We start from the raw sequence: 19,038 nt of genomic DNA on the forward strand, positions 1-19,038 counted from the left end.
AATTGTTTAGAAAAAAAACTTGCATTGTGGAAATGTTGAGACGTACTAGTCTAACCACCATGTACTTTATCCTCAGTCAGCGCAGTCCCAGAAAGGGAAAAAGAATATTTTAAGAAACCGAAAAAGATGAAGATTGAATTCTATTTTTTTATATCTAAAAATATATATATATATCTGTATTTTATTTATAACATCACTGTGTCTTTTAAATTTATTATTATCATTTATTTATCTATATGCACAATTATGCATAGCCGATTCCGGGCATTTATTATACTCTAACTAACAATTGAATATATCAACTTGTACCAAAGCTGAAAATTGCATACTTTTTGAATCACGAACTTGTTTTTAAAACTATGTTTCACTCAATTTATTAGACTAATGAGTTAAAGTTAATTTTCATTACAAGTTAACATATCTCAGTTACATTAAATTTCTATCAACTAATTTAGTAGTTTAATTCATAGTTGACATAAGCTTTTTTACCAGTGTTAATTAGTTTTTTATTGTGTGTTGAAATATTGCTAGTAAACTTAAGCTAAGCCATAACGTCTCCAATAATTTTTTAAAGATTTTCTTTGTAACTTTAACTGATTAATCTAGCTAATTGAGCGAAACATTGCTTTATAAACAGAATTGTAAAACAATAAATTGTAAACTTAGTTGTATTGTATAACTTAGGGGTAAAGCGTACGGCCCGAATGTAAAAATATACGACTCCTGAAATTTTTATATTATAAACAACTTGTGTAAAACAAACAAAAGTGCTTAAATTAAATTTAGTGTTTTAAGTTTTATAAAATAATTGTTTTTGAATGTGTAATTTTTTACCAATGTATAGTTACAAGTAGGTCCAGCAAAATACTTTTCCTAGTATACTTGGTCCCCAACTAGAAAAGCTGTCCAGTCCTACTAAGAATGGCCACTGGTGTTTTACAATTTTCTTCCAAGTTTTACGTTTTTTTCCAGTTTTTTTGAGAGTTTAAGTTTCCTTGAGTTTTTCTAGTACAGAACTAACGTTACGTTTAGAAAGTTATATAAAAAATGAAAATATACTTGTGTTTTTATTTTAACTTTTTTTTAACAAAAAATCTAGCTCGGAGAAAAAGAAGACAAAATTATAAAATTATAAAGGCATAAAAGTTAACTACATACTATAAAAAATTTTAAGGTAAACCTTATAGGTAAAATTTATTCGTTTATAAAAGCAAGTACTAAAAGTAAGCGTCAAACTTTTTATTTTTAAAACTTAAAATGCTGTTTCGTTAATAACAGAAAATCGCTTCGCCAATATTTCCAAGATTTGTAAATGCTGTTCATGATTCTCATTAAACTTGTTTCTCTGATAAAAATATACGAGTATTAAAAAAATCACAATACAATTTTTAACACTATACTATAAATTACTAAGCATAGAAACTTGCTGAATTTTCTTTTATTAAGCAAAAAAACTTTTGAGCTCATATTAGTAAGTTAAACTAAGTATCTTTTAAGTTAATGAAAATAAAAATGCTACAAGGCGGTTATTTTTACACTACAGGGTTGCCACTTGTTTTTCAAAAATTTTTGGTCTATTTTTGGTAGAAAGTTAAGTCTAAGGTAAGAAATTGTGTTAAATAGTATAAAAACATTAAAAAGATAATATGTTTAAATATGTTTTTTAATAAAAAAATCTTTAATGATGACAAAAATTTATATTTGTATGATAGATTTTTTTGAGTCAAATCGAAATTTTACTACTGAACATCTGAAAATTGTTAAATTCCAGGTTTTTTTGTTTAAAATTCCAGGTTTTTCCAGTTTTTTTCAAAATTTGTCAAGTTCTAGGTTTTTCCAGGTTATTTTTGCCTAAATTGTCGAATTCCAGGTTTTTCAAGGTTTCCAGGTAAAGTGGCAACCCTGTACACTAGTGAAAAATGCTACTGAACATTTTATTAAAATCACTTATAATTTTTTACTTTTTATAATTTTAAATAATTTACTTTATTTATCAGAAAAGAAAAATGTTCTGAATAATTCATTACTTGATTGACCAATAGGTAAATTCATATATATATATTAAATAGGTAAATATGCAATAGGAAACTTGTAAATAAAGCTTGAGTAATCCTGGTGTTGATCGATAAAATTTTGGATATTTTTTCACTTCATTTGACTGATAATCCAAAACATTTAAAATATTTTTCAATGCGTCTTCACTTATGTCGTTTCCTGTTGACCAAAGTATTTTAAATGAAAAGTTATAATACATATATTAAAAATTTACTTTTGAGAGTGAATAGTAACGTATAATTTAGAAAAATCAGATTTTTATCGTAAAACTTTTGCAGACATTTTTAAGTTTGTTGACAAAATCTGTAAAGTGTTTTCATTTAATCAGCAAAACCTTTTTGATTTTTAAACCTGAATAAATGTTGAGTATAAAAATTTGAAATAGTTTAAAACTAGGACTTGAATACAATAAAACAAAGAGTATATAAGGGGAAATAAGAAAACTAAAAACTATTTGTGGGCGAACCATTATTAAACTACTTACATTTATCTGCTAAAACAAAACAGAGATTTGAGAAGGTACAAAAAATAAAGGCATTAAGGTCAGTATAAGTACTAAAATAAGTTTAATTTATTCGAAATATTACTACAAAAAAAGATTATGATTGTTCAAGTTTTCAAACATGGTTTAAAAGTAAAAAAAACTTTTAAATGATTATATACACTAGTTAAAAACAAACTTTAAGATAAATTAAAATTTCTTTTAAGGAACTAAAAAAAAATTCTTGCATAATATCTTATACTCATATTAAAAATATTTTCTTGAAACACTGATAGTTTATAAATTCGAAGTATAATAAGTAATTAGTACAATAATATACATTTGAGTTATTACGTCACTCTTTACTATAGTTAATCATATCAACTTGTACAGGCAAAACAGATTACATGGCCAATTTTTTTTTTAATTCTTTATAAATAGATAGGTTTTTATTATTTTTATACCCCAAAAGTACTTAGAAAAAAATATATTACAATTTTATGTGCTAAAACATTTTTTCGGAAACACCATTTAGTTCAAAAAATTCGATATATGCTTTCACTATATTATCTATATTTTTTTATAGTTGTTTACCACACTTTCATTATTCGGTCGTGTGGTGAAGTTCATTGTTTTTTATCTATAGTTTCTAATACTTTATTTTAATGAGATCTTTTTAATGTGAATAAGGGGTGTAGATTTGTAAAATAATATTTGAAGAAATTAACTTCGATAAAACTGTTGAGGACGTAGGGGTAACAACATTTTTTTACAAAATTTAACATTAAAAAATAAACTATAATTAGCTAAAAAATATAAATTATAATTAACTTTTGAGATATAGATATTTTTGTAAAAAGCTTCAGATACAAACGTATAGACCGAAATTTTTTCATGATAAATTTTCTACGACATTTAATACTTTACCAAACATCTATCTTCTCCTTTTTTTTAAAGCTAGAAACCTCCAAATTTCACGAAACAACATTCCTCACATAGTTTAAAAGAATTTGATTGTTAGAATTTTAAAATACTAAAAAATAAAATTTTCAGATAAAAAACCAAAAAAAATGTTTTTTTCTAATAAAATATTTATTTTAAAATTAAAAAACAAAATTCTAAATAAAAAAGATTAAAGTATTAGTAATTGACTTACAGTAAATTTCTTTTTGAAAAATAGTTAAACATGGAAGAAAATTTATATTTTTAGTGAGTTGTGTTTTTTGTGCTTTTGGTTTGCGCCTTCCATAAGGAACCTATTGAGCTAACTGACTTTGATCGCTTATACATCTGAATTTACATTGAATTTTGTTATGGAGCTAAAAATTCCGATAGCTTTGATAAAACTGCACAAAATTAGATCAATTTGTAAAATACAAACAAAGTGGACCCCCATATGCCCTCAAACGTAAAAAATGCATAGTTATAAGAAAATTTAATAGATACTGCTACATTTTCAATAAAATGAGGCTAGAATAAAAAAGCAACTTTTTAAATTAAAATACATACACGGATAGAATTCACATAGGGATTGGGTAGAAATTTATCATACTACTTAGTACACATATTCTAAAAAGAAAACATCGTTACTTTAAAGAGTTTATAAAGAAAAACAAGTACATTATCATTATAACACCAACAAACAAACTTGACAAGTTGAGCATGACAAGGGAAATGCATCCGGGTATTTTTATCTTCCCCTCCTCCAGCACGACGTCCGGGTGGAAATATGCGTGCTCGATCACCATCTCCTCCTCCCCGCAATTCTCGTGCGCCTTCTTCGACTCCTTCCCCGGTGCGGTCTCTCCTCCCTTGAACCCGACTCCTGCCGTGGACTTTTTGCTGCGCTTCGATTTTTCTTCTTTTGTTTCGTTGCTGTTGTTAGGAGCTGGAAATTATGGGAAAATGTTGTTTTTAAAGTAAAGGTCACAATAAAAGTTCGGATTGACTATTCTATTTATTGCCAGGTTTCGGTGGGAAAAAATTACGTCCTTGTCAAATATAAATAAAGTAAGTAGAACAGTAAATGATTGTTATTCTACTTTATATTTGACAAGGACAGAATAATTTTTCCCACCGGAACCTGGTAATAAATAGAATAGTCAATCCGAAGTTTTATTGTTATTAAAGTATACTTTTTACTTTACAGTAAATTGTTTTTTAATCAAGATACATAAACTATAAAGTAAAAAAAAGAGATAAAAAACAACAAACTTTTGTCGGATTTTTTTGAGCTTTTTGATTTTTGGGTTTCAGAATCGTTGTTTTTGTCATTATTGGTTGTGTTTTTTCTTGTTGACTTGCTACTCACTGGTCGTTCTTTATTAGTTGTTTGTTTGTATTTTGTGTTACTTGGTGATCGTGACGATAACAAGTTTTCTTGTTCTGATCGACGTACCTAACAAAAAAGTTACATGAAAAAACTTACAATTTTTTTGTTTAACTTTAATTTTAATGTTTATTTATGTAAGAAGTACAAAGTTAGCTATATTGACTATAAAATGAAATAATTATAGTACTATTGATGTTAAACTTATTTTAGTTCATTACACTATGATATTTATAACTTTGTTGTAATTATTGTTATTTATTGTGATAGTAATTTTTTACTTGACTTAAAAGAAAGTAACTTTTGGTATAGTATAAATTGAACATTGATCCTATATGTTAAAGTAGTCGCTAAAATTTAGATCATAACTTAAGTAACTTCCTATTTTAAAAATATCAAACTTGTAAAGTATTATAATTAAGCAAACAACAAAAGGCATTTTATTTTAACACTATATTGTAACTACTCCTCAATAGTTGTCACATGTAGAAAAATTTATAACTAATTTTAAAAGCTCTTGTTGATACCTTTAAAAAATGCTTAACATATGCTTTAATTTTTCAAATTAAATAATCCCAACGTGTATTCTAGCTCAAAAATAAACTTTTGAGCGACCGAATTAACAACTAACTTCGTTTTGGGCCGCGACCATCTTTCTCCTGTCTACAATTTCTTCATGAGTTAACGTAATCTCGTTTAGCGAGGAAAAAATATGAAGGCAACCCTCATCGCTTATCTGATTGCACGAGACAGAAAGCGACAGCAAAGTTCTATTCAATTTTAACGCCTATACACAAAATTTGATCTACGATTTACTGCAAAAATTTTATAGGGCACAAAAGTATAGTTATGAAAGCGTAAAATACCAGCAATAAAAGTCAAGATCTAACCGTTGCAATTGATTTAGCTCCTTCATCGCCTATTTCATTTATACTCAAGTTTAAATTAACAATAGGGCATTGAGGAGTAAGCATGCTAGCAATACTGCTGGCTCCAATAGAGGTTATTTTATTGTTTCTCAATGAAAAATTTGTTATTCTGGATATTTTTACTTAAAATTAAATAACAATTTTTATAGTTGATTTCATAATCTATATATTAAGCGTTTTGAGCAGTTTTATCAGCATCATCTAAGCTACCTTTTTAATTAAAAAAAATTAATCTTTACGTACATGTCTCAAAATTTTCACACATTCAACTCAGAAAGTTTTCTAAATCAATCAGAAAAAAAACAAATTAAAAAAACCAAAAGTTTTGAAATATTAAGTCTGTATAGAAATTGAACACATTAGTACTCTACTTAATCAAAGCTAATAAAAATAAATTAATCAAGCTTTTAAAAACGATAAACACTATTTATTTTAACTCTACTGCCATAAAAACTCACGACGGGTTATTTTCTATAAGCAAGTAGTAAGGTTCAGCTTCAGGAATTGGATTTGCTTCGAGGGCTACAGTTTTTATGGAAGGTATGCTTTTTAATACGCTTGCTAATGAAATAAGGCAACTTTCATCTATTCCTACGTTCCATAAACTGTTTTGTGAAAAATTTAATTCATTGAAATTTAAAAAACATAAATTAAATAATATTTGCTGTAAAAATTATTATAATATCTTTAATTAATTTTGTAATAAAAAATAACTAAGTTATTTAATTTTTTTTATATGTTTTTAGGTTATCTTAAATTTAAGTAATCTTCAACGCATTTAAATTGTAAAATTAAATACAAAAATAATTGTTGTACAATTAAAGTTTAAGTTAAGTTTACTATTTTGGTAATACTTTTTTTTTATTAAAAAATCACATCAAACTATATAGGATTGTATTAACACAAGTTTATCATTTAACTTTAGGAAAGCTGACATTAGTACACACAATGCTACTTATATACATAAAATTAGTATTTTACAATACTAATTTATTAACAAAAAAGTCAAAAAACTCTTTTTTCTTCACCGCATATGTTTATATATTTAGTACATCTTATACAAAAGGTGAATAACTTTATTGTACTAGTATATACTATATTACCGAAATATATTTTGTTAAAAGATCCTATCTGTTATTGAAATATTTTTAAACAAATTAAGTACTGTTAAAATACTAAAAAAAATTAAAATTAACTTTAAAAAGAAAAGTCTAACACAATTTTCTAAAATTGTGAATCTGTGTATTTAGTCGTAAAACTTAGAAAGTTAAATAACTTTTAAAATAACTGAAAAACATTAAACACATTTGTTCTTTTAAGCAGTATTAAATTTCATGGTATTTAATCTATAAAAATAAGTTAAGTATCAAACTTTAAAGTGGTAAGCTTTTCCATGAAACATTGCTTCATCACAACAAACACATTATCAAACACTTTCCAGTTTTTTATGTAAATTTCTTTTGCGTGAACAATAGGAAGATCAGATTTTTTTTCTTTTACTTCTTCATCATCTTTTTCATACTAAAAACGTTTCAAAATAGACTTGTTATTAAAGTATTATTACAAAAGTGTAATCATAATAGTTATACTATTTTTCATTATCACTAACTTTTAGTATAAAAAATTGTGATTATGAGTTTTAAATAAACTATTGGTAATGATATAATTGTTTTTATTAAGTATTTAAAATAAAAATAAACAGCAAGTTTATACAATCATGTTGTTAAATTATGTTAAGTAGATCTTTTTCGGATAAAATTACCTGTATAGAAGGCTTATATAGCTTGTAATTAGATACAGCACCATAAGTGCTGGGCAAGTTTAATTCTACTTCTGGATTTTCTGTGTTTATAAATTACATTATTTTTTTGTTTATTGTAGTTTTAATGAGTACCTGTAAGTTATAATTGAATTTGAAGCGAAAATAGTCACACAAAGAAAGTCTCACCTGTTTCTGTTTCTTTTATTAGGGGAAATAAAGTTGAGGAAGGGTTATGAAACTTAGCTCTTGGTACAACCATAGGCGGAAGGCGTTTAGTTACTATTTTCTTCCAGTGTTCTTCAAAATCATTTGGAAAATTTCCAGTGTTTAGATGACTGTTTTGATCTTCAAAACAAGAGATTATTTATAAAATTCTGCTTGAAATTCAGAACTAAATAAAGTAATAACATATGTGTTATCAATCTTCTAAATATAATTTTTTTCTTATTTGTTATTTTCTAGTAGTTACTAATTGTTTCATAACGGACCCAAATCGTACTTAATATAAATAGGGAATGCAACTTTGTACAAAGTTTATACATCAATTAAAAAAATAATTTTAATGTAGATCAATATAACATTAATTCGATATTTCAAACTACATTAGCTTAAAAGTTATCATACTTAAGAAATAGCTTCTAAAAATGGTTTTGCTTTATGGTTGTTTTATATAAAAAAAAAAAGGCTTATACTACATTTATAAATGAGAAAAGTTAATATCATAAATTTAATTAGTTTTGTGTTTCAATATTTTGTAAATGATAAGCAGATGTTCAATATAAAGTTTTAATATTTAAAAATAATACATTTTACTGAAAATAATCATGAAAATTTAAAAAAAGTGTTACTGTTTTTTTTATAGAATAGCCTAATAAAAGTTTCTAAAATCTTTTTTAAATATATTTTGTAAATTTGGTAACAATTATTTTATAACTTTATTGAAAACTACTAAACCTATGGTCTATTTTAAAGTATATATATACTGTTACAAGTACGAAAGTTGTCATAATAATTGTATGTTATTAAATTCATAACAAAAAAAAAGATATAAAAAACACTGAGTTAAAAAAATCTATTTAATTATCAATGAAGTATATAAAACAATACTTAATTTTTAACCATAAAAAAGAATTAAAAATATCTTTATGTTAAACCAATTTTTGAATGTTTTTTTATTTATTTGACAGTAGATTTTCCATTTTTAAAGTAATCAAACTTTGATTAAAGCAACAACTATTCAAATGTTTTTGAGAAAATTGGCATTTATTGTGTTGTAGATAAAATTTTTAAAATTGGCTTGGAGATTTATACAAGCTAGAGTCTTGGTATTTTAGTAATAAATTTTCCTAATAATATTCAGTTTATTTTCAAGTTACATTTCACATTGTAACAAACGATTTTAGTTCTATATTTGTTAATTTTTTACTTGAAACATTAAAAAAAAACCAATAGGCTTGTGAAAACTAACTGGTTATTTTTCTTACCTAGAGTAGTAATGCTACCTCTTGATACAATGACTCCAGGGAATGCTTTTCCTTTATCTTTTTTTTGCATTTTACCTCTATAAATAAAGACTACTTTTATAAAAATAACTACATCATAATATTATTTAACACAGCACTGCTTATTTTGTACTATAAAATAATTAACAATGTTTTATACGACTGTCATTCATTAAACTAGTGATCTTCTATATCCGAAAAATAGGATCAGGCTAAATTTTTTTTGGTAAGCAAGATTGATCTTATAGAAAATATTAAAGTTACTAGAAACTCGAATAAATACGAATTATAACAATATTTTTTTAATGTATCAAAAAGAAACATCAATCACTCAGAACTATTAGATTATGAAGTGTCAGAACTTGAATCATAAAGTGCCTAATTCATATTATGTTCTACCTACTAATTAAATAAATTTAAATTGTAGATTATAGTTAATTTATTTTTAGTCTAATTAAGTGGTTACAAAAAAGTGGTAAACTAGAACAGATCTGGCCACAGCGTATTTTAAAGCTCAAAAAAAATTCTGAAAACTATCAAAACTAAGTTTTTATATAAAACATATTTACAAATGTTCTCCTAGTTTGATCGTCTCTAAAGCGTTATACTTTTTGTATTACAATTTTTCTTTAGATGAGATTTTTAACTTTTTATATATAATTTAATAAATGCTTAGCAAAGACTTTTTTTAGTAGATCTGACTTCAAAAAAACTTTTTGTACTACATATGTGGCCCTTTACATATACAAAGCTGCCAGTTGCTGTTATAGAAAACTAAGTGAAGTATACTAAGTTTAGTTGATAAGAACAAAAAAAACATTAAATTTTAAACCAGTACAGAAAAAATGTATTGGTGTGTCGAAAAAAAAAAAGAGGAAAGTGACAATAAATTAAAGGAACAGGAAGTCATACATATTTTTTTTACTAAATTTATTATTGGTTCTTATATTAAAGCTTAAAGTACTTACTACAAGTCAGTTTTTATAGAATATGAAATTTTTATTTAGTTATTGAGATATAGATGTTTTTGTAAAAAAAAAATCTTTTACAAACGCATCAAATTGTTCAGTTCATTGACAATTTTCTCAGAAATTTTAAATTTCACTATAAATCTATCTTCTCTTTCATTTTTTGAGCTAGAGACCTCAAATTTTCAGGAAACGTTCCTTTTATAGTTAAAAAGACTTTGAATGCTGCAATTAAAAAAAAAATAATAATAATATGTTTGATTAAAAAAATAGTAATTTTTTTTAATAACATTTATATTTTTCTAAGTTTAAATAAAAACATAAATTAAACCAATTTAAATACTAGTAATGGACTATCTGTGAAATTTGAAGAAAGTTGGTTAGAAAAATGAAGGATAAGATAGATTTTTAGTCAAATAGTCTTTTTTTGTATTTTTGGTTTGTGCCTTCCATTAGGAACCTATTGAGCACACCAATTTTGATCTCTTATATTTCAAAATTTACTTTTAAATTTATTAAGTGGTTAAAAATGTCTTATAGCCCAAATAAAACTCTAAAAAATAAGAACAAATTGTAATAAAACCAGGTGGACTCCCCTATGCCCTTAATCAACATCTTTTTATTAGTGATCAACCGGATTCATTCACTTAAATTTCAGTTGGATGTCTAATTAAAAAAAAAACTTTGATTCTTAGTTTGTGGATCTGGCAAATCACTAATTTTGGCAAATGCATAAAAAAAAAGCACCCATGCACAGTAGTGTAGAAAAAAATCATTTTTAAAACTTATATTAGATATTCTTGAGTTTGAAATGAATAGTAAAAAAAAAATTTTCCGCATATTTGTGGATAGGTTTGAGCTTTGGGTGTACAGAATATTTATATTAGTGTGCGCATATTTCAACTGTAGAGAGTCAATCAACTGGTTTAAAACATTTTAATTAACTGTATCAGCACCTTGATTTTAAAAATGAATCCAAATTCAAAAACTAGATCTAGATCCAGTTTAAATCATTAAGCAGAAAAATAAAAAATGAATTATGAAGTACATTGATATTTTTGTAAAATTCAAAATTTAAAGGATACACAATAAAAATTTAAAAATCTTCAATCATATAAAAATTAATATGACATAAATATTTTAGCTTTTTGAAAAATTTAATATAATATACTAATATAAATAAATTTTATAATTATACCCAACCTGTAGAAAGCTAAAACTTAAAGTTTAATTTTAATACCAGACAATTAAATAACTTTTATAAATGGCTAAACAATAAATAGCATTAAAACATACACTATGATATTTAGGTGATCAACTTATGAACAGTAATTATAATAATATACAAAACTATTCCAAAACTAACATATTATTTTTTAAATACAATTTTATTACAAACCAAAAAATAAAATCTGAAAACAATTTGAAAAATTAAAAAAAAAAAAAGTATATTAAATATTAACAAAACTACTTGGATGCTGAAAGTCTCATGAAGCTTGCCATATTACTTTTGTTTTCTTTTGTTGTTGCAGTTACTTACTTTTGTTAAACTACTGTAAAACTAAAGTGAATCAAAAACAAAATTTATAATAAAGGTTAAAAAACTATGACAATTACTTATTCTAAAGAAGATAATAATTGGATATTTATTCTAATGGGTAAGTTTTATGGATTATACAACTTAATTTTGTTGCTTTTGCATATGGACTTATTTGAATAATAAATGTAATTAATCAATCTTAGAAAATTAATATTTATAATTTTCAAGGTACATGATACTTTTCAAAACTTTAATTATTTTAAAATAACAATAAAGTTCAAGATTTTTTTTTGCAAAACAGAGCAAACTGCTTAACAAAGTAAAAATTGGAAGTTAAATAAGTAAGAAAATAAAAATTTACTTTGATAAGTGTTTTTGTTTATGTTTATTGCTTACCATAGCTAAATTAATGTTTCAAAAACATAAAGTAAATCAGAAACCTTTTCAATTAGTTTTCTTAAAACATTCAATGGTTAACACGGTTATAATAAGATATAAAGTAGCAAAAAAAAAGTAAAAAGTTTAGTTGTGAAAAACACAAAGGTTGATGTTACTTTTCGTATTGAATGTCTTAAAAAAATTAGTTCTAATATTTTTTTTTTTTTTTAGTACATAACAATATTGGAAATTTGCCGATAAATAATAATAATATTTAATATTATAAATTGGAAAATAGTAAACATTTTGTAGAAGTTTTAAGTTTGCTTTTAATTAAAAAAAAATCTTAAGTTAATGCTCGTCAATTTAATTAACTGTTCAATTAGCTTTCCTTTTTAAATAACTCAAAAAAGACAAGTTAATAATTTTATTCAACACGATACAGAAACAAAAACTCAAACGTTTAGTAGGAGGACCTGAAGTATAAAAGCACCTAATAATTTTCGAGCTTTACATTAATTATTTCTTAAACTACTTCAAGCTACAAAAATAAAAATAAAAAACATGTTTTAACTTTAAAAACATAACGATTCTAAATTTTAAAGAAAATGTTTTAAGGAAAATAAAAACCATTAAACTCCAGTTTTCAATGCACAGTTCTTTGTTTCAATCGAAAATTTTTATTATTTTACAGCAGGGGTGGACAAATTTTCTAGTTAGCAGATCAAATTTACTATAAAATATAAATTACGGATCGCTCTTGTAAATAAAAGATAAAAGGTTATCGAATTAAAAAAAAGTTTTTTACAAAAAAAATTCATAGCTAAAAAAATTAAAAAAAAATGTTAAAAAAAAAAATATTGATTTGATGCAAAGTTAATGTCATTCAGGTCGGCAGGCAGTTGGTGCTCTCGGGCCAAATTTAAAGTTTCAAAATCTTTGCGGGCCGCAGTTTTAATTTAAGTCACATTTAAATAATTTATAGGTTTTAGTTTTAGTCACACACAAAAGAACATGGTTTTGGTTTTATTCAAGGAATTACTTTTATTCGCTTTATTAATTTTAATTTAAATGACTTTTTTCTATACACAGAAGGCTTTTCTAGATTTCACATATTTATTGAGCTAAAAATTACTTTAACTAATATACTTAAGTCTTGAGAAACTATTTACTATTTAAAAAATTTAATCATTAAATACTAGGTAGCAACCCTATGACAAAAAATCAATCCTTTAACAATTCAAGAAAGACAAAAGCATATTTTATTTTAAACTCATAATAACTAATCAGCTGAAAACTGATTTTGTTATTTTAATTTAAGTATAAATAGTAAACAGCATTAATCTTTCAAAAAAAAATTCAAATGAGTATGAGCTAGTCTGATTTTTACAAAATTTAACACAAGTCTGAGAATGTCTTAGTATATAGCAACACTAAAAACTATGATTTTTTTTAAATACTAAATCTATTAAATAGTTAAACAAAACAAAAATCATTTTTACATAATAATAAAGAAATAACAGTAATAAATCTAAAAAATTGTATTAGTTTTACTAGAAATCAGTAGCTTATTTTTAATATTTATCATCTTTTTCTACTGTTTTATTTTGTAAAAGCTTGTTTTTCCTGTATAGTAACCATGGTATATGTATAATAAACAAAAAAACTGTTTTTTGGTGCTACTTTTAAACCTTAAAAAGAATGTAAACACAATGTGTTATTATATATCTTTATTCTTAGTAAATTAGTTTCCAACACTTTTATTACAAAGCTAGGTATTGTTAAGTACAGCGACGTTCTATAAAAAAAAGTTTAAATTGATGTTTAAGTTTAAGAAGACCAAGGCTAACACTCTTTTAAGGCAAAGGAAAATTAGTTTTAGTTACTATAACCTTGCTTGAATCAGCCTGAATCAAAATACTTCAAAAAAGTTTTCAGGCTTAAATGCAATTGCATTAAGCCAGTGTAAAATTATATGTATATAATTAATATATACACTATTTAAATTCATAGCACCTTCAGGACTTAAAGTTTTACATATAATTAAAACTAAAAGTGTAAACTGAAAAAGACATACATCAAAAGTCTTCTTTGCCACTCTTCAAAGCAAAAAAGTCAGCCTGATGATCAAAATCTAGTCGTAGATTTTAGAACTAATAAAAATTCAGCTAAAATTGTTTTTAATTTTCAAAAAATCAAAAAGTGCCACTATAAAACTTACTTTAAGTCGTCTTAAACTGGGCACAAGTGTTATGTGATAATTGCCACTTGTAAAAAACATCTAACTTAAAACTCCGAGGTCGTATTTTTTGGGTCCCATAAAGTTTGTATTTGGGTGATTTTCAGAAAATAGAATTCCGACAAGATGAAAGTTTCATATCATGTAAAATTTTACACTGGGTGTTTTTGTGGTATTTATACTAAAAAAATAGCTCAAAACTTAAAGGTCATCTTATTTATAAGCACCTTATTGTGCATAAGAATAAATTTAAAATGCACAGAAAAATTATTTAAAAAATCAAAAAAACTCAAAATCAAAAACAAAAAATTCTACTTGTGTCTTTTTATTATGATGGTTAAATGTTTCCGTGTACATTTAAATTTAATACAGAGAGAAAATATCTATTATAAAAACTTAGTTATAAATTAATGCTATACAAAACACCTAATTTGTGATGAAATCACATTTTAGTTCATTACTGTGCATTACTTTTGTACAAAATAGAAAACATTCGCATTTAGTTAATTTATTTAATAAATAACTTACTGAATCCAAGTACTTTTAAACTTATTTTTAGTTCACCAGTTGCCGTTGAAAAAAGGAAGTTAATATCTAAACTGATAAAAAAACCGTAAAAAAGCCAATCTGTCTTTTTCACATCTTAGGACTAAGCAGTGAAATTTTTAATGGGTTTTAAACGTTTTTTCCAGTGACATAAACGAAAAATAATCAATTACATTCTTTTACCGAAAAAATCAACTTAAAAAATGTTTTGTTTGTCGGGCCACATTTACATGGTCGCGGGCCGCAAAAACTATTTTTCGCTGCCGCATTCCATTCAAAATAAAAACGTGCTCGTTGGCCGCAGATTTACCCTTTGCAGGCTGCAGTTTGTCCGCGGTCCGCAGTTTGCCAACCCCTGATCTAACATAATCTTGAATTACCATGAATACTTGTTTCCTTGTTCTGTCGTATACGACAGGTTTTGCTAGATCTATCACACCCAATCCATCGTCTCTATATAAACCACAGTTACTGAAAACTTTTCCCAGTATATTCCGATGAGGTTGCAAATCTCTGCACTATGGAAGTTTTCCATAGGCACATCGAAAAAAGTGTCGGTATTTTTCTTTTTCCAAACATTGTTGTCTGAAAAAAGTAAGGAATCGCAAGCACGTAAAATAATTTCTTTATCGGAGTTTGCGAAGTTTGAGTAATTAGAAGCATAATTTAGGGAATTTAAAAGGTGTTCTTTAGTAATAGATAGATAAAATTCAACTATATCAAAACTAGCAAAACACTTATTGGTCTTATCACACATCGACGAAAACCACTTTAATAGCTCACCAGTATTTTCCGTTGGATCAAAACGGTGGCGGCTCTATCATTAATAACACTTGATAAAATTACTTTAGATATTTTACCAATGTCTGTTTTACTTGTATTAACTAATCTGCATTTTATAGTGCTTGGAAGTTATCTTTATGGTCTTTTATAGTTGTATACGATTTAGAAATAGCTAACTTACGGATACGTTTACCAGATATATCATTCTTAGTTAATATTTTTCGGGCACAAGAGTTAATTCGGTCGACGGAGGTTTTATCACATCTTCTGTAGTCTTTTGTGATGGAATTTAGTTTGATAACTTTAGTAATTTTTAGGTCTGACTTTATATAAATTCTTAGTTTTATCTGAAAAAACTATTAATGTGTTTAATTTTTTTATTAAATTTATTAGATTGCTCAAAATTCTTTGAAAATTGTTAAAATTGTGTTTAAAGCCAATGCTGTTAATTAGTTGAAACAATTCCGATTCAAAGACAACTATTTAGGGGTGCATCTATTGATAGTGAATGGTAATCTGCCAACTACGCTAAGTTTACTACCATTTGTAATCATTAATGTAAAGAACAGAATGGAATTTAAAAAAAATTATTTACAAAAAAGTGTTTTGCCATGTATGGCCCTTCTGTTACAATTGAATTAAAAAAACTAAAGCAAACATGTATGAATACAATAAACATTGACTATTTTTTTACTGCTGTGTAATGTAGGTTTGTCACAAATATATATTTTTACTTTAAAACATTTTTCATCAATCTAGCAAAGTGATTTGTACATACTTTTGTAATAAAAAGTAGCTTTTAATTTTATAGTTTTTTTTCTACAATAGTTATATACATACAAGAATTTTCCTGGAAAAGACGTTAAACCGTATCCAAATAATGTACAGACTTGATAACCGAAAGATTTTATTCGTACTTAGAACTAATGAAAAGTTTAAGTTGTTATTAATTATTGTTACAATTTTTAAAAAATATTCTAAGAAAAGTTTTATGTTTTCAGCAATGCTATACCATACTTTCTAAAAAAACTATAAATATACTAAAGTATTTACAATTTAAAGGTAACTTTTAAAAAACACTGAAAATAATTTTAATAGTAACTTAAAGTTTTAAGGTTAATATAAACAGAAAAAGTATTTCTTTTTATATATTTTTACAACTATAATATTTATCATACTTACTTTTATTCACTAATTGTCACCTATAAAACTTTCACTTTTCTTAAGTAGAAAAAATCATGATTTATGAAAATTAATTTAGGCTTTTTTTTTAAGTTCTTAATTTTTCTAAAGTTACTTGCTTAAATTGTTGTTTTTATAGAATAAAATCTAAGTTTTCAGTTCATTATTGTAAAATAAAATAAAAACTTAAAAAAAAAGTTTAAAATGTTTAATAACATAATCAAACTAACAGTTTAGAAAAAATCTGAAACTTTTCAGAAAACTAAGATTTTAAAGGGTACAATAAGGTCAAAATTAATGTTTTTAAAGTATATAAAAAGTAGAAGTTTTTTATTGTTTTTGTAAATTATTTAGCAAGCGTTGGACACAGGCATCAGAACCCGAGCCACTTAAACAAAAACATATGAAGAAAAAATAAATTAAATAAAACAAATAAAATGGAGCGCAAAAAAGTTACAATGATATTCAATACACAAGGTCGTTATTGAAATTAAAACAAAACGAAAATTTAGTTCGTAAAACGTAAACTTTTACGTTTTAATTAAAACTATAGCTTTTAAGGCAAATAGACTTTATAAAAATACTATTAAAACATATAATACGTTTAGTGAATACGATCTGTAGGATAAACTAGTCAAAAATATTTAGAACAATGAATTGAAGCAAACATATTTTTACAAGGTACAGAAAACGATTTGATAATTTTTGAGGGAAGGCGTAGAGAAAAAATAGCTGTAAATAACTTTGAGCAATTAGCAGTATTTAATTTTGATAAAGAATCATTTTTTAAGAATTGTTTAATTTTCGTTTTATTTTTTATTTTTACAGAATTTTACTAATAACTATCCTTTTTTTTTTTACTGACCAATTTTTTAAAGTTTTAAACAAAATTCTGTATTCTCTCACACAAAAATTTCATTTTTTAGTAATTTTTACCTCAAAATAACACTTGTTTTGAAAAAATAATTCAGCTACTTTTAAAACTACTTTTGCAGATTGTTTACTTATCATTTCTTCTTAATGCATACTATTTGGAGAAAAAAATGTCAATAATATTTATATTTACCATTCAAATTTTAAAGTGGAGTATCTAATTAAATTTCCATCTTCTACATCTAGAGACTTCAAACCAACAAATTTAGAGTAATTGTTTAACATTTGATGCAACGGTTGCAATCATGTAAACTTTCTATTTACCGTTTTAATTTTATTATCTTCTTTTTTATGATATGGTGACTAAAATTGATTGTTGAACTCCAGATTAATACGAACATATGATATGACTAATTTTGTCAGAGTAGTTATTGAATCAGGTTTATAGCTTTTTAATATTTGATATGTTGATACTGATGCAGTCTAATAAAGATATTCAATTTGATTCTTTATTTCAAATTTTAACAAATGCAAACTACTAAGTCTTTAAATACTGTGGTTAAAACTATATAAGTATTATTAATTAAAAGATCATTAAGTTTGCTTTTAAGGATATTAAGAATTGTATATTAAATAGGATTTATTTAAACAATTTTTTTTCATGAAAAAGCATTAATACAGAACGAAACTTTTAAAAATTATGAAATGTCTTAAGTTTATTTAAAGCAATTAAAAAATAGTTATAAACTTAAAATGAGTTTTTCATACTGAACTTTACAATAAATAAACTAGTATTAAAAAGTATTTTATGTAGGAGATTTTTTATTTTAAAGACGTCCAGATACAATTCTAAGCTGTGTGTGAAATTTAAAGTTTACAATCAACATCTTGTTACCTAAATTTTACTTTTAAGTTTAATGGGATTCAGTAAACTTTTTATTTATTTTTTAATCTGGTTTAATCCAAAACTTGTGTTTAATTTTATACTTTACTTACAGTTTCTTGTACCCTAATTTTTGTTCTAAAAACTTAATAGCTTCCAGTAAACTCTAAAGTGTTAAAAATATTTTAGTTTTCAATTCGTGTAGTACGGTCCAACACTATGTTTGAAGCTTCATAAATGACAATTTACGTCTTTTTCCCTAACTTTTATTAAAAACAATTTATTGGGTTCAGTAAATCTCTAAAACTTAAAGTCTTTTCATAACTCCTCAAAACATAAATGCGTCAAAAAAAACAAGTAATTTCTATTTACTGTCTTTTTATAAAATCTTGAGAAATAGTTAACATTTTTATTGGACAAAAAAAAATCTAAGATTTTTTTTTAACTGGAAAAAACTATTAGACCTATATGTTTCAACTCAAAAAATTTCCATTGTGTTTTGCTCGTGTACACTTAAGTACAATAAATGAGTTAAAGAAAACATTTAAAAACTATCTCTTAGCTGTACTTAACGAAGAACAGAAGTAT

Source organism: Thalia democratica, chromosome 2 (genome assembly GCF_965202585.1).
Source record: "Thalia democratica chromosome 2, ktThaDemo2.hap1.1, whole genome shotgun sequence".
Lineage (NCBI taxonomy): Eukaryota > Metazoa > Chordata > Thaliacea > Salpida > Salpidae > Thalia > Thalia democratica.